Below are 17,523 nucleotides of genomic sequence, written 5' to 3' on the forward strand. Positions count from 1 at the left end.
AGCCATCTGAAATGTCTTTGTATCAGATGGAAATAATGTCACAATAAGATAACTATTCTGCTTTAAATCATCCTATTTACTGTACTTGTATATTATTAAATATATAGTAGCTAAAGGATGCTGCAAGAAACCTTTTTCACCCACTCAAAGTGAGAGCAGCAAGAGCCCCCCCCCCCCCCCCCCCCCCCAATCCTCTGGGGTGGGTATCAGCCTGGATTGTACCCTTTAGTTTATTCTCCTTACAGTATCTACAGAATGTTGTTCATCTTGCTGTATAGTGTCTATGGAGCGGACGTGGAAGGAAAGAATCTCTGCACTGCGTCTAATGCTTGTCTAGCATCAAATAGTCAATTGGCAAGCAGTTTAACCTCTCCCCTGTAGCATGTCTATTTCCAATAACTTGTGCCCTGCCCCCTCTTCCAATCAAGGAATGGTCCATTGTTGGTACTGTGCACTGACGCAATGCCATTTATCTGTTTGCATATTTTATTATTGTCAGGGTAATGGGTTTGGGTTTGGTTGGCTATAATATAAAGCTCAATATTGTGTAACTAATTACATTCCAATTTGTTTGAGTCATTTTTTGTAATTTATGAGGTGCCCTGTACAGGTGGGTCATAGCAAATGAGTAATACAATTCAAGCTGCAGTTTCCAGGCTTGTGAGTAGATGTGCACCAGCTGTTCTGATGGCTCTGTGTTCTGGTGTGTGAGCCTGTTTACTCCCTGTATCTGGGAGTAATGACTGAGATCCTGTCCCAGAGCTGCTGGTAAGGTTAAGATCTTGACTTTCTCCAGTGGCAAACTTCCAGAGTCTAATCCTCAACCAGACAGGAAGATGTGTTTGTATTCTTGTGTGAAAATTGAACCCCTTAGATTGAATGCTGCATGCTTAATATAACCCCACTGGAGTTAATACCAATGTGTCCTGTCGTGTGTCGCCACCTGACATATTATATTGTAAAATACTGTTTGTAATGTAAAATAGATAAATAAAAAAAACCCAAACACGCACTTTGAAAACCGTACAAACTAAATAGTAATTACTTAATACGAAGTAAGCGTGTCCACACTCAGGTCTTTAACTATTTAAACAATGGGCACAGCGGAGCACTTTAACTAAATGTAAAACTCAAACGGTGTTCGCCTATGACTCCCTATTTTATTTTATTTTATTTTATTTTATTGCAACATTTAAACCTAATTAAAACTTTAAAAGAGTAGCTACCTTATTTTTCAGCTGCCTAATGACGCTAATATGGTCATCAATTATGACTAGCAGGGACTTGTTATTAATATTTACTTCTCACAAATGAATTATGTTCCAATTCATTTAAAATGTAATATTAAATATTAGGGTAATTCTGAATGTGGGATTGTATTCCATACAAACCACGTTTAGTTTTGCCATTTGCGACATATTTAACTCTTTATCGGTATATGCATTTGAAGTCATTCAAATCCTTACCGCTTGACAACTTGTTGTTCAGGCTGAAAATGCAAGTTTGCCTACTTTTCTTTTTTAAGTAAAGGCCCAATTCAATTAATTTATCTGAGTAAGAATTTTCACACAGCTTAATTAAATAAACCGAGTAATCTTTTTTTATTTGGTTCATTGTCGCTATGTTGATCAAATTAAATTACCCTCAGGACTCGTTCTTTACTATTTTGATTGCGTGAATATTTTATTGCGTGAATAAAGCTTTTTCAAAGGTAAAGTTAATCGAATGGAGAGTGATGGGAGTTATTCTTATTTGTGTCTACTTTTACGAAGTCTGATGGCCACGAATATTGCATCATCTAACATTTCAAAATGCGGTTAAACTAATATACTGTTAAACATTAAACTTCAATTAAATGTCCCAGGAGTGTCGTCGCGTTTTATAGTTGCGGTTATTTATTATCATAGACTACTGAGGAACATGTATAATAAGTGTTTGCAATTAAAATGTAAATATAAACCAAAATACGGTTTACTAATAAATTAAAATAATAATTTTAAAAAAAAAACATTCATACACAGCACATGACATTAATAATAAATAAGCACATAGTTTAACATCACCAGTATGAATAAGTTTTAATGTATTCCGAAATGATTTAGACTTCTAGTCAACAGTTTGTCTGGAATGTATTGCGTTTATTTTAGTAGCACTATTGCGTGTTTAATAGTTATATGGATGTTCTGAAATGATGTTCATTTCACTTGAATTCAATAAGACACATGTTGGTTAATTCTTATGTTTTCTGATACATGTAACAAGTATAAACAGGAAAGACTATGCAATAACAAGACATCTCTAATATTCACCAATTACCGAGTGTGCAAAATTGTATGATTTTTTTGTTTACAATTGTGTGCACATATCACTTTATCCTGCTAACTAAATGTATTTCAGCTATTTAACAAAGAGCAGTGATTTACTTTTAGTGCATTTCCATCCAGTGTTATAATTCTTATTGTTCAGATATGCTAGTAAAATAAAAGGCGTGTCAAGGTAGAATCTTATACAATAAATAAACATTATTTAGAATGAATGATTCCCACAGTATTAAACGTGAAATGATTAGATGAATACATGAAAATAGTGTGGCATATAGTAAACAACAAGAATTACCTTTTCTTTTGGGATTAGAGGAAGGATTATTGAAAATTATATATATATATATATATATGTGTGTGTGTGTGTGTGCGTGCGTGCGTGCTGCGTGCGTGCGTGTTTCAACTTTGCAGCCGTTAATAATAAAAGAGAAGGCATCTGTGTCATCAACAAACAATTATAATAAGCACAACCTATGTCTGCTCAAAAAAACATTCCTTACATGTATCCCATAGGCCTATATGTCTAGCTGCTTTACAACCCCGGCATAAAAATGCATAGCCTAGGCTTTATAGCATACGTCCGGAAGATTGATAGATATTAGGCTAAAATTATTTAGGGTCCTATTCTCGCTTGGTTTACGCGCTATTTACACGCTGCATGAAGAGCTTTCAGGGGTGCGTAAGCCTTCTTCCAGTGCGTTAACCTAGTGAGAATAGGGCCATATGTGTTTAATATAATTAGTGATCAATTTTACGAATTATTTTGGTTCCACCTTAAAAGTTATTCTTCGTGTCTACAACCTTTGCCTTTAAGATATTTCTTGGTAACGTCGTATGTCCAAAAGGGGGCACCAAAGGCTTATTTCATCTCTATACACACGAACGGTAAAAAAAAGAGGTGACAATGGGTCTAAGATGGAAAGAATGTATTATTGTATTTTACAGTCGCCTTGGTTGCACCAGCATTTATTGACACAATTGTTTCCACGTTTCACTAGAAATACGTATTATTAAAACTGCAGGTACACATGAAAAAGTCACAATATTGTTTACATTTATGAATCGGCAAAACGTATAGGCTGCTTTTCCATTCATGAAATAGCCGTCATTACATGGTCTGTCACTTTATTATGTGTTTCCTTTTTGTGATTTATATTTAAGCAATGCAAGATCTGGGTTTTATTCTGATGAACAAATTAAAAATAAATAACGGCGTTGTTTGCGGTTTTGAATGTTAAATAGGTCTAAAGGTTGATGTTGAGAATTAAATTGTTTCTTAGAGTAGTCCTAAGAGACTTACTGCAGATTTAAATACAGAACAGCACATGTAGAGGTTTCAATGCTTCATATCTGGAATGATACAAAAAATAATGTACACTGTTTTAAAGCATTATTTTTAAAAATAATAATTGTCCTTGTCTGTTGGTTGCTGTATGTCAAATGATTGCCGGAGATCTTGATCGGTGCCGCTTATGTGTTTTCCATACAACTGGACTAGATTTTGCACCGTGCGAAATATAATCGAAAAGAAAACCCTATACACACATTCTGTAGGCCTAGGCTTGGATTAAGCTTGATGTTTTCTTTTACACATTAAAATCATCAAATGCAATGGCATTGTAATCATCTTTACCAGCTGGACTTGTGCATTTGTAAAGCTGCATACCTTCGATTACACTTTATTCATTTATATGTCATGTATTACTTTGTTTTAACTAAAAGAGCTACACTTACACAATACATTTATAAATGCACATTTCGCACATCCAAACTGACACAGGACAGTAGGCCTGTTCGCAAGTACCACTGTGCTATTAATTCAGTTTAGACGATATGTTGTGATTCGAAAAAGTAATTTGGAATGCAGAGCCAGTATATGTGTTTTTTTGTTGTTGTTGTTGTTAACACGCCAAAGTATGTAATTGAAGCTGTTTTAACATCAACATTTTGTATACACTTTTTGTATCCTCTGTGTGTGAACAGATTTTGAAAAATTCATATGAAATAAATATGTATTTTTATTTCAGGATTTTAAATTCAAATATATGGAACCTATACCAAATTTGTCACAGCTGGCTGGGCCTCATTCTAAACAAAATCGAGAAAGTAATTTACACGCTTATTTGAGAAAGCTGTTATATTCATATATGCTACGAAAAGTGTGTAACTGGCCTCCATTTTTTAAGATAGTATTTTTAGCATGATTCAAAATTATTATAATACAATTAGTATGAATGTCTCCAGTTATGTATTTGTTAATCAATCGGTTTTGTGTAACGTAAGCCTATATATATAAGCCTTATATCTGAATCAGTAGAGGCACAAATCGATGTGCAAACGATAGAATTAGATTAGAAATGACTGTTTCAATCATTTAAAATTCCCCGAATGCTTTAATTTAGTTATTTACAAAAACTGTCAAATAACTGGACATTTTGCATTCTAGAAAAGGTATGTGCAAAAATTAGTGGGTTAAAAAAAAGTAAAATGTAACAAATGCGGTGTTGTATTTTCCTTAATAAGATGATTTCAGTTATTACTATCCAAATGCACGATGGCGTTTTTAATAATCATGAGGTAGTTGCATTTTATTTCGTAAAATGTACAGAGGAGGAACTGCATGGTGCTCTTAACATAAAAAATAAAACTTGAAACAGATTATTATGGGGTTGTTAAATGTATAAAGCTGCGTTTGATTTCCTATTTCTGCCGCTAATCATGTTGGGTTAGAAAATACATATCTGTTATGGTTTCAATAAATGAAAGCATTTGCGACGTTTTTTATGCGTGTGTCTGAAAAACGTACGGAGACACTCTATATAGGTAGATAGATAGATAGATAGATAGATAGATAGATAGATAGATAGATAGATAGATAGATAGAATCATCCATTACAAACTCTGTACATACATTAATACATTGCAGCTTTTACAGACAACAGACATCATCCTTTTTTGTCTATAAAATCACTATACTGCAGGCAACAGAATTTCGCACCCTAAGCAATAATTCCAGCACACTTTACAAATAAATGTTAAAATACAGAGGTAGTAAAAGCCATTCAAATTGCCTAGCCAACGGGGTCTCTAGCAAGTTTAAATGTAAGTAGTTTCAACTGTAGCCTAAGGAAAGGGAACTAAAAGATGAGCGGCCAATTCTGCTGATTTGTCTGGTCCCATAACTGGTTTTGCAACCCTCAATTTAGGGAAGCCTATTTAAATACATAAATAAATGGGCTGGGATTTTAAATAATATTTAATGCATTGAGGTCAGCAGATGGAATTGTGGTCAGTTGAAACAAAACAACTTTTATAACATAGACAATGCAAATGAAAAGTTTAAGAATTAAACGTCACTCTATAGATTTGTAATTCTTTAACGTTACTCTACCGACAATATATACTTGTAATGTGTGTTTTCGGTAGAGTGGTGTTTGCTGTGTATCTAAAGTGTATTCCTAAACAATTCAAATAAAACCTACGATTTATTTTTAAGCAGTTGCATAAGATTTCTGTTTAATTCCTAAACTTTTGGTTTTACAGTGCAGATAATAGACAATGTGCCGATATCGTGGTTCTTCTCGTGAACGTGGTTCACAGTTGACGCTGGTTCTTGCTCTAATTCCGGTTAAATGTAATTGAAGGGATACGGGCCTGGAATTCTATAGTCGTGGTTGATGATTCGGGTTATTCTCTGTAATGAATCCTATTCCCGGAGGTCAGGCATCCCTCAAATGTCAATCAAGCGGGACTGATTCAGAACTGCCTTTGTTTGGTTCCAACGTCACTTGCTTTCCTCTCATTTTAACTAACAATGCCAGGTCCTCTGATCACTCATTCGGAATACGGGCTTTATTTAAGGTAACATCCAGAAAAATGTTCTATCCTTTTACGAAGCGATATTGTTAGTAGAACCAACCAACCAACAACCCCCCCCCCCCCCCCCCCCCCCCCCCCCCCACACACACACACAATATATATATATAGCTTTTCTTATAGTTTTCTATAGGCCAGTGCAAATGTTATAGCGAAGAGTAAAATAGTATGTTTTCTTATGCACCAGGATATTACACCAAAATGTAAATACATGATATGCAAAATGGATTAGCTTGCATGCTGCAAATCAGCATTGTAACATTTGAACGTGTGTGTGTAACACATTTCATTATTAGTGGTGTCTAAAATTTACTGGAGAACACGAAGATCCTAATTATAACGAAGATTATAAGAAAAGATCACAGAAAGTGTGAACCGGATTCTGAAATAAAAATAAATAAATAAATAAATAAATAAATAAATAAATAAATAAATAAAAACACAAAACATGTCAAAAAAATACTATTGCCTACTTGGGTAGAATGTTCTGAAGTAAGCAAAACACAATCAATCAATCAATACATAAGCAGGAAACTACAGACCACGGTCATTTTACTTTTCATTAGAAAGCCTTCCCATGGGTTATCCCATCGTCTGATATTCTATATTTATAGCCTGCTATAGGCATACACTTAAAAAAGCACAGTGTTCATTTAAAACAGTGTTTGATGAAGACAGCATCACAATGTCTTAGGTTTATGTTAAGAACAGTGACGATTGTGATACATCTTACACAGTCTGTGTTGTTCTAACACAAAGTGTTTTTTTCTGTAACTGTTAATTTTAAAAAAAAAATTTTTATAAACAAACTGTTTCACCTATTTACAAAGATCATTAGGTCTGTACATGACTTTTACTATTTTAAATTGTACGTGATGGCATCATATCCATGTTAACAAAATAAATGCTATATTACTTTATTGGGATATTTAATATAAGGATACAAAAATAATCTTATACAGTTAAACCCTTTAAGCAAAGTGTTCTTCCTTTAATTCTATTATACACGTACATGTTTCCTGAAGCAGTGTAGTGTGCTGTTTTACCACGATGGCACTTGCCTTTCTCAGATTTAAATCTGCTTCAAGAAGACTTCCTCCCTATGAAGGGTTTCAAAGCTTTACCAATTCCAATCTGCCAATAATTAACCAATTTCCGTACAAAGTAAATGTGTCCTATATGATACTGAACATGCTGTGTGGTTTTCAAAGGGCCGCATGTTCCAACGAGCACATTTAAAGTAAGATCGGGATTGCAGCTTCTTATAAGCTTTTATAACCAACAGACTGTGTTTCGTTCTGTTAAAACCGTGAGTGAAACCCATGTAAAGCTTCTGAGTAAGCGGCCATGAAACTAGAAATGCAGGCAGTTCAAAGATACAGAACCGGTCAGAAAAATCAAGTGTGTACAGAGAATCCAAAGTATCTGTTTGTGTGTTTCATTCATTCGTTCTTTTGTTTATTTTATTTACAATCCGGAAAATTGCTATTTAACACGACGGAGGCTTGTGTGTGGGCCTGTTTATGTGAAAAGGGAGCTTTAGTCAGCCTATACTTTAGCCTTATAAAAAATACATTTGTAAAACTATCAGATAAAATAGTTAAAATAATTAGACACCTCAGTTCTAATTTTCAAATAATGATGGTGGCAGTAACATATTCAGTATTTGTGAAATGTATAGGCTAGGTCTGCACATTGGACATTTTCAGCAATCACTGTGGTACACTAGCTTTGATAATACATATATTTATAAAAAAAAAAATATTACACAGTGTACCCAATAACAGCTAAGTTAAAGGCCAAATTAGAATGAAGAATTTAAAGTTACCATTGAAGTTTCTTAATAATACTATACATGTATTTTTCGGCTTCTATACCGGAGTCAAATAATTGTTTTAAATTCAAATGCCTGCCTTTCCAAATCTGTGTATGTACATATATATATATATATATATATATATATATATATACACACACACACACACACACAAAAGTTCAGCTTGTTAAAACCTCAAAAATATTATGCAAACTTTATTAACAGTTATTATTTTTAATGCCAAACTAATGTACAAACCTGAGGATAGTTGCATAGTTTTTAAGATGAACAGGTTGATTATAATTGTTTATTTAATTTAGTATGGGATAGTAGCAAAAACATAATTTATAATTATTTCTACAAGGAAGCTAAACATGAAAATGGGACGTTCTCTTCCTGTGAATTCGGTATACCAGCAGAGATCCCATCTTTTGAGCTTACCAAAACTACACACAAAAAATCACTGAACCTTGAGTGCCCCTTTACTTTCAATATAAACATTTGTCAATGGCCTTACACCCAGACTGTCATGACAGGTGAATCCATAGACAAAGTGGCGATGCCTTCAGAACGCCGTGCATATCTGCTGTAAAGCTCAGAAACAACATTTTAACAAGCAATCGAACATTTGGGATCCTATCAGCTTATCAGATATTTTCCAGTTTTATGATTTAATGGCATAACGTGCAATTTCCTGATTTATATAGGCCGATGAATTGAACGTTTCTCTAATTACTTAGTACTAAAAACGATTTAACAAGATACGGTAACGACTCTGTGGCATACAGTGTAATAATATGAACTTATTTTGTTTAATAGTATGTCTATTTAAGTTAAAACTCATTGCAGTTGGACTGTTGTTGCACGATGTATGGCTCACTTTGCACCGGGGTTGTAATATCACTCGGTGTCTGTGAGCAAAATAAATCTACACAATTTTTACCAGAACAATGAATAAACAGAAAAACAGATTAGGGTATGTTGGAATTCGCACGTCTTGCTGTGCAATTATATTAATTGGCATTGACGATACTGAATTGAAGAAAGAGCGAGGTCACGCTAGTTCAATTTCTTTGTTTAACCGATTCCCCGATTCTATTTCGGTTCCTCCATACTATGCATTTATATATGTTTGTATTAACTTGCAGGTAGATTTGGAGCTTCTAAATTTGAGTATACACAACACACACTGAGAGATGTTAAAAATAGATTTATATTCTAATATCGAACCATTGCAGAAAAATGGTTGGTAGTGTGATGTATTCATCTATGTTTATTATAGCAGGGGAAAGGAAGGATTGTGCAAATCTGAATCATCTGTTTGGTAACAGAACCAGGAGAAAGACGTTATGGAGCCTCTCTGAAATGCAGCTCAGTTGTATTTTCAGTATATAATTGTGTCTGATATTTAATCCCTTTTTTTAGTACAAAGGGTCATCTTTTTCAATACAGAGGCACACTGAGACCAGCATAACCTTTAGGGTTACATCCCAAAAGGAGTATGCCAGGCTTTAAAAATGATTATCCAACCTTCTCCAACCTGAACAAAACTCAGAAAATCTCATTTTTCTACTAGACCAGAACATTCCTAATCACCTCAATTTGTCGAGAATCTCGCAAATCCATTATTTTCTGTTGACTTCATAATCCCAGGTATGCATGTATGTTTGTATGCATCTGTGTTTGTATAAATGTGGCTTAAAAAACACATCCAATAAAAACAATTGTATAGCCTACTATTATCATTAAAGCAAGCGGGTAAACTCAAGACCTTTATGAATAGCTGAGCTGAATAATTTTAATTACAATAAACCTCAGCTACAATTTATTTTGTATGTTTTATTTAATTTCACAGTATCAAGCTATTAAGGAAATATAGGGTGTAACTTTCATTGGACCCCTCCCCCTCTTCGCCCAGCTTCCTGTGCTTTTTATCATACCACACTGAAACAGCACTGCAACAGACATATACATAGGCACATCCATCCATCCATCCACCCATACCTACATACATAAATACCTACATTCATACATACATACATACATACATACATACATACATACATACATACATACATACATACATACATACATACATACATACCCCCCACACTAGGTAAAGTGCTTCATGGAGGAGGAAGGCCTGTACATTTATAAGTGCAGCAGGAATTGCATCCACAAACGCATCATATAGCAGGACAAGCGGGCATAGTGGTTTGCAAACTGTAACTGTGTTTTGGTGCCTTGTACTGAGGACTTGACCTCGGCAACGAAATCACAGTTTTTAATAAGTAAACGCCCTCTAACCCTTCGTCTATTTTCATGTTCTACCTTTTCTTCTGCTTTAGGGGTGGACAGGTGTTTACTGCCTGCACGGGACTTACACCGTGAGTGTTTAAAAAGTAATTAGAAAGTCATAAAAAAAAGTCATAGAAAATGACACGTTTAAATGGCCCGTTACGGCTTATTGTCTGGATTTCCAAATGATCTGGGAGGTCCAAAAATAGATAGATTGAACATCAGAACTCTGGACTTGACAAATCTCAAAGGTCTGGTAAATATTGCACACCTTCTTCATTCTCTGCACCAGGCCAGAGTCTCGTTTCTATATACCAGTACGATACCGTACTATCAGGCTACTACGACGTCGCGAGCAGAACAGAAGTAGCGTTTGTAACTTTGCTCACACTACTTGGTCGTATTCCACCGACACCAATTTAGCGGGACCACAGTCATTTCTCTTCTTGAACTTTGATAAACATGGCTGCTCTCATTTATGCATAGGCTAAGGATTACAGCAACAGAGAGCATCGGAAGATATGTGTGCAGTACCTTCTACATGGTTTCTGAGCAAGAAAGTATAATGAACCGGTTGAAGACGGAGGATATGTGACAGACGTCCCCAGTATTCCAATGGCTCTATCTTCTTCTGATAGTGTGTATCAGGGGAGAGGGCCTCCGCACTCGCGTGTCCAAATATTTATTTATTTATTCATTTATTTATTTATCTTTTTTTTTTTGGGGGGGGGGGGGGGGTCGTTGTGGGAATGTCAAGCTGATATATAACCTGGCCGTTTTTGTTGATCCCATGTTATGGCCCTCTAGGTTCATTATATTTTGTTTTTTAAATGTGTCGCAGTGTTCTAACATATTTAATAATGATTTAGTTAAAATTTAATTATGTAACACAATGCAGCGTTTATGATGCAGTTCTAAACGTGTACATTATACATGGGAATATATCTAATTACATGTACAACATAAATTACACAGAACATGCGGTGTTAGGTCACATAAACCTATATTCAAAATATATTCCTTGTGTTGGGTGGTTCATGTATTTTCAGACACGATGGTACAAATTGCTATAGCCTACCTCTTGTATTAAAACAAGACACCAACTACGATTCATATAGAAACAGATGATAACTGATCGAAATAGCAGGTGATTCGCATTTCATTCATTACAAACTATACATCTGTACATATAAGTTGCTTGCTAAGCTGTAGTCTTCACCTATACTACAGCCTACTGTTTATACAAGGAGTCGCTGTTAGTTGTTAAATGAACTAGTTATTACAGATAAACGTCTCAGTGTAAACGGGTATGTAACTTTCCCACAGAAGCATGTGTCAGTAGGCCAAACAATAAGTAATATGGTTTCTTTTCTGAACAGCACCTTTGCAGCTAAATTGTTCACGATGTCTGGGTCCTATTCAAAAGGCAATGTCTGTTCAATTGATCAAACTGGTGGATCTAAATACAGCCACTGGGAATATTTAAATAAGGTTATTAAAATTATATATATATATATATATATATATATATATATATATATATATATATATATATATATATATATAACGCTGTGAGCCCTATTAGTTGTTTTTTGTCTGGGGGAAAAAGAAATAGGTTGGAGGCCAAAATATTGGTAGATCAATAGAATAGACCCGGCTATAACAATAACACTATCAAATGACTAGGCAACTTGAACAGCTTCCCATTAAAAGCGATATTAATTGTTAAATAGGGTAAGTGCCCAAATTGTGTTTCAGGAGTTTCTTGAAATGTAATTAATATTTTTTGACCAGTAAGCAGATTTATCAAGCCCTTTATTCCAAAATTTGCACAAATTATTTTAAAGAAAAAACTGTTTTACACAACTACTAACAAACCGCTTGGGCACTCATTGGATTAATATTCTGCGTTCCCTGTTACGGTAGCACTTTTAGTTTTCCTTTAAAAACTAGCAAATTAGAATTTAAATGTATAGTGTGACTAAAATATACAATGGCATATACTTCATATTACAGCCTCCTATTTCACAAAGAAAACTGCCAAACAGTCAGCAGCTGCACTTCCAGTTAAATGTATTTAATTGATTATTTAATGCAAATGAATACTGCGAGGGTGGTAAAGCAGGTCACATTTAGCTTTTCAACATATGGTATGTTGTGTAGGCGTAATATTGTTTTTCAGCATATATATATATATATATATATATATATATATATATATATATATATATATATATATACACACACACACACACACACACACACACACACATACACACAACAGTGTTCGTTACTCAGATTTAAATGTAGACACTTTGGCAACAATTAGGACGATTTTGTGTTGATTGTTGTTTATTTTAACGTATATATGGTAATGTTTTAGAAACGGGGTTTTATATCTGTTGGAAAGAAAGTGCTGATTTAAGATTTAGAATAGAATTCAAGCTACAAATGCACCAGGCCGCCTCCAGTTTGAAGAAAGGCTTTACCCCCGCGTGTTTGGAAGCACAGTTTCCCTGCTGAGAGCCATGCAGTCTTTGGGAATACCGAGTGTAGATTGATTGAAGCATCCTGTTTTTCCCCACAACCTAAGCTTTACAACATATAAAATCCCATCAATCACGGCTTTGTGAAATAAATTCAGATTTAGCAAGGAACTGTGGATCAGCGCGCTTTTCATTTGCAAACCAAAATTCGGCAGGTTTTGGCGAAACTTTGTACAGCTCCTTCTCGCAAATTGAAAGTGATTCACATACAAATTGACAATTGGTATCCACAAATGTATCGGTCGGGTTATTATATAGCTCATATAGTCTCGTTAACTTTAGACCCAAGTATTATTATTTGTTCTAACAAGATATTTAGGTATTTTTAAGTTCGGTCATTTTAAAACGTTACACTTTGAATTTAGGCCTGTATGGTAATTGTATTATTCAGATTTAAATACAAGCGGTCAGTTCTGAGGCATGAGTGTACAGCCAGAAATAAAGAAATGCTTGTTTGGTATGTTATCTAATCGAGTATTCAGCATTAGTACTTATAAGGCAGAAGAACTAGTTTCTTTAAGGATCAATGTTCCTTGAGACACTTCCATTAGAAGTTTGATGTTTCTACTGATAAATTGTGATACATTTTTCAATGAACCCCTTAATGGAAAATCGTTCTTATATTTTTGAAAAGTAACCTAGGTCAGATAAATAATAGCAACGTGATATCTGCCTAAAGTTAAAATACAGAAAATTGTACATTTATAAATTGTATATCTTCGTACAAACTATCAACTTAAAAAAATATGTGTCTCTCACTGGGATATGAGCTGAGCATTTTAAAATATTGGATTCATATATATATATGAATATCTTTGTCTTTTTTACCTCACTGGAGGACGTTTTTCTGCATCCCGTTTTCTCTTTGGTTTTACATAAAGCACATTATCGCCAGAGGGACACTCCCCCCCCCCCCCCCCCCCCCCCCCCCTTGATTGCGTCAATAGCCAGGTTAGCCTATAAAGCCATTAAGGCACAACAATGGAATTCTCTCTACAATTAACCAGCTACAACATAATAAAGTAGTTTACAAAGAGGTCACTATTTACGATACATTACCCAGTCTTTAGGCGAACAGGGCGTAATTTCACACGTTTTACAACGGCAATGGCACACGTATAAACAACCAGGCTACACTTCATTTTGCTTGTTTGCCTGCATAGATTTTTTTTTGTGTGTGTGTGTCCACTCCATTGGCTTCATGCACTGCATGTAGATTACTTTTCCTCCACTATGTCATTACGCATGTTTTGTCATATAAAATAAAATAATTATTTTAGATAGCATAACTATTGTATCGTGCCAATATTCTACGCTTTGTTGATTCAATTAGTTCTGAAGTTTTCTCACGTTTTTTAGTTTATTAAAATTGACCTAAAATAGCTATTGAGACACCAGTGTTAAAATACACTAAGGGCGCGGGAAACGTGTGTCCCTAAAAATGTATATGGTATGAAAATTTAGACAATATCCAAAAACATTTTATAATAACCTTTGCTGTGTAAACTTTAATGTATTGCAAGAACATACTGATGCATGCTTAACATGATATCCCACAAAAAAGAAGATAAAACTAAGAAAACAGATATCAGTTAAATTTTTTTTTTTGAATTCTAAAAATAATTATTTAGCACGTGGTAGTTTTCACTAACATTTTAATATATATATATATATATATATATATATATATATATATATATATATATATATATATATATATATATATATATATATATATATATATAAACACTGTTTTATTCAAGCGGGCCACAATACTGTACCATAATATATAGACTATAGGCCTATACAAAACAAAAACTATTAAAAACAATGCTATTAAGTAGGCCAAAAGAGTGCAAATAACACTGCACTATAGAGAAAATGGCGACAATGTTATATCAAAAGAAAATAGCCCATGATCCGGTTTTAATCAAATTCTCCGATAAATGGGCGGGATTTGTAAGAAAGTCGAGGTGTTGGTGCAATTTCATATAGGGACTTATATAATTTTTGTTTTGGACGTGGTACACACAGCAAGTGCTCTTCTGAAAAGTACCACACCAGTATTATAATAAAATAAATAAATAAGTGATCTCGATTCTCTCCAAATGTGACCCCACTTTGCAAATACAGCTGTTGTATGTTGTTTTTCACTGTTAACTGTGAACACACCAATGAAGAAAGCAAACTAAGGAAGAGAAAAACACGCATCTGGAGATGACTGTGAGGGTTGTTCTGAAACTGTCAGCCCTCTCAACCCCGATTGTGAGAGCTCTGTGCAAAACATCTCCTGCTTTCTAAAGCATTAGTCTGAAAGACGTAGAGTAAAGGCCTATGGGCCAAACCAAATAGGCTCAACGTCATTCATTTATTCAAGCATTCAAATGGCACGTAGACTTGTGTCTCAGCCATTTAAATTCAAGCTTTTAAAATAATTTCATAAAATCAGTATTATTGCAGTAACATTTTAATAGCAATTCATTATACACTTGCTGCATCCAGAAAATAAAGAAATGTATCAGAAAGTAACATCCAAGTCTTTACACACAAATGAAGCAAAAATGCAAAACGTGTGAACCAAGAAATAATGACTTATTAAGATAAGATCCTCGAAACATGTAAGCCAGTGAAACGCTTAAGCTGCTCAAGTCGTAAACTTCCTACCAAAAGTGATGAACGTACTTTCCATTTTAGGATATGATTGTTTAATAAAGCACGAGTGGCTTTAAATGTCGTGTCAGTGCTTCATAATAAATATATTAACAAACGCAATATAGTGGGGTTTGGTGACTACAGTCCCCCATTGCAAATTACTAACCGCAGTTATTAAAAAAAAGGACTTCTTCCTAGGGTATCAGGTATACTAATAAAACCTGCATTTATGAAAGGAGCATGCCCAGCTAGTGTGGTCTTTCTGGTCCATGTTAAGCGAAGTATTAAACATCATTTTAACTAGCAGGTCTTTTCGTGCTCATCAAGCATAGGCCTAGCCTAGTTGCTGTGTGTAATAAAGAAGTCCTGATGGCTTTTTCCAACAATAAACGAAAAAAAAAGTGTTACGTTACATTTACGTTTGTAACTCTTTCAGGGGGTAAACTTATAAAAAAAAAACTGTATACCACATATTTATACACATTCCAAAAATACAACTAGTTCTTGGTGAGAACAAATATGTGAAAACAAATCTAAAAGCTTTTTCCAATGTTTTGATTGTTTATTTATTATGAATATCATAATCTGTTTACCATCCTACCATCCAGCAATAGCATATTTCCTCGTTAGCTTTATTCAATGCGAAAGAATAATACATCGTTATTTACATTACTTAAACAAAACAAATATAGACCTACGTTTTAACAAATATAAAAACTGTGTTATGAAACTAACCACAAAGACACGCTTTGCAAAATAATGAAGTAACCGTGTTCGTTTAGGCTAGGATACATCATTTGAAAGGTACTGTCTGAAGTTACGCTTTTGAAGTTCTTCCGTATCAGAATACTTTAATAACATAAACTTCCATGCTGCTAAAGCGCAGTGTTTATATTAAGATGAACTGTGTATAACCAAAATGATGCAAATACGTTAGAACCCATTTTTATTACTAAACTCAACTTACTCAAGACGACAATATATTGCGACCTTAAGAAACGTACTGAGGGTTTATTTGTTAAGTTTCCATTGGGTCTTGTAGAGGCAGGCTTGGGTCTTAAAAGACATTTGTGAATTAGAAAAAGAAAACATTTCATTCTGCACCTCTGAGATATTTCTGTCGATCTGAAGTGTTCGTGTGTGAGAAGACAACAGATTGCCATTGAATTTGCTGTGGACCAATATGTGATAATATGGGCTTTCTGTAAACACACCTTTCTAGAAATAAGTTTCTGGGTGTTTGTAAATAGTACATAAAACTGTAAACATCATCGGGCGTGATTTTTTTTTAAAGAACTGTTTGAAATCTGTTATGTGAACATTTCTTTAATACATTACCATGGAGTGTGGGTTGGGTATAAATAAGTGATGTTTAACTTTAATTTTGTATGTTGAATACACTGGACAGTAATGCAAGTTTAAATCGCCTCCTGTCTGGTTTATATATGGAGTGACCTTTCAAGGTTTAACAAGGGGCAGGGCCATAGAACGAAGGATACAAAAAGGCGTTCACAACAAGACTGCTTATGATGCTCTTAATATAACATGCTCTTAAAAGGGCGTGCCCTTTTATTTTTATATTTGAAAGAGGAATCATTTAATGTTTTTATTTTAGGGGGATGCTACCATTAATATAGGCTTGCATTTTAAAACGTATTGTCTTAAAGCACACCACGCTCATTTTAATATTATCTGCCAACTGAAACATTACATGAGTAAAACAACAATTATATTACACGGGAACAGAGGCTGGTAGACCAACGTTTAGCATTTGTAATGGTTATTACTAAATCAATATAGGATTGAAATCTTCCCTCGAGAATGAAGGTCCTAAACACTTGTTTTACGCAAGTATTCACATTAACAAGTTTTGTTCACATCAGAGATATTTTTATTTAAAATAAAATAAAGTAAAATAGCAACCAGTAAACTAACAGTAAAATTTGGTTATTTTAGCACATTGACAGACCATATGCAAACTGAAGATATATAAATTAACTTATTCTGTTATCTA

At 34.3% G+C, this 17,523-nt stretch overlaps 1 protein-coding gene across 1 annotated transcript in view; it reads left to right on the forward strand.

Annotated features, from left to right (window-relative positions):
• Positions 1–751: 751 nt before the first annotated feature.
• LOC117399238 (protein AF-10-like) overlaps positions 752–17,523 on the forward strand; it is a 98,427-nt gene continuing 81,655 nt past the window's right edge. The window contains exon 1 of the mRNA XM_059023149.1: positions 752–768. The gene's annotated coding sequence lies outside the window, so the exon portion shown is untranslated. The remainder of the gene's footprint in view (positions 769–17,523) is intronic.

This window comes from Acipenser ruthenus, chromosome 4 (genome assembly GCF_902713425.1).
Source record: "Acipenser ruthenus chromosome 4, fAciRut3.2 maternal haplotype, whole genome shotgun sequence".
Lineage (NCBI taxonomy): Eukaryota > Metazoa > Chordata > Actinopteri > Acipenseriformes > Acipenseridae > Acipenser > Acipenser ruthenus.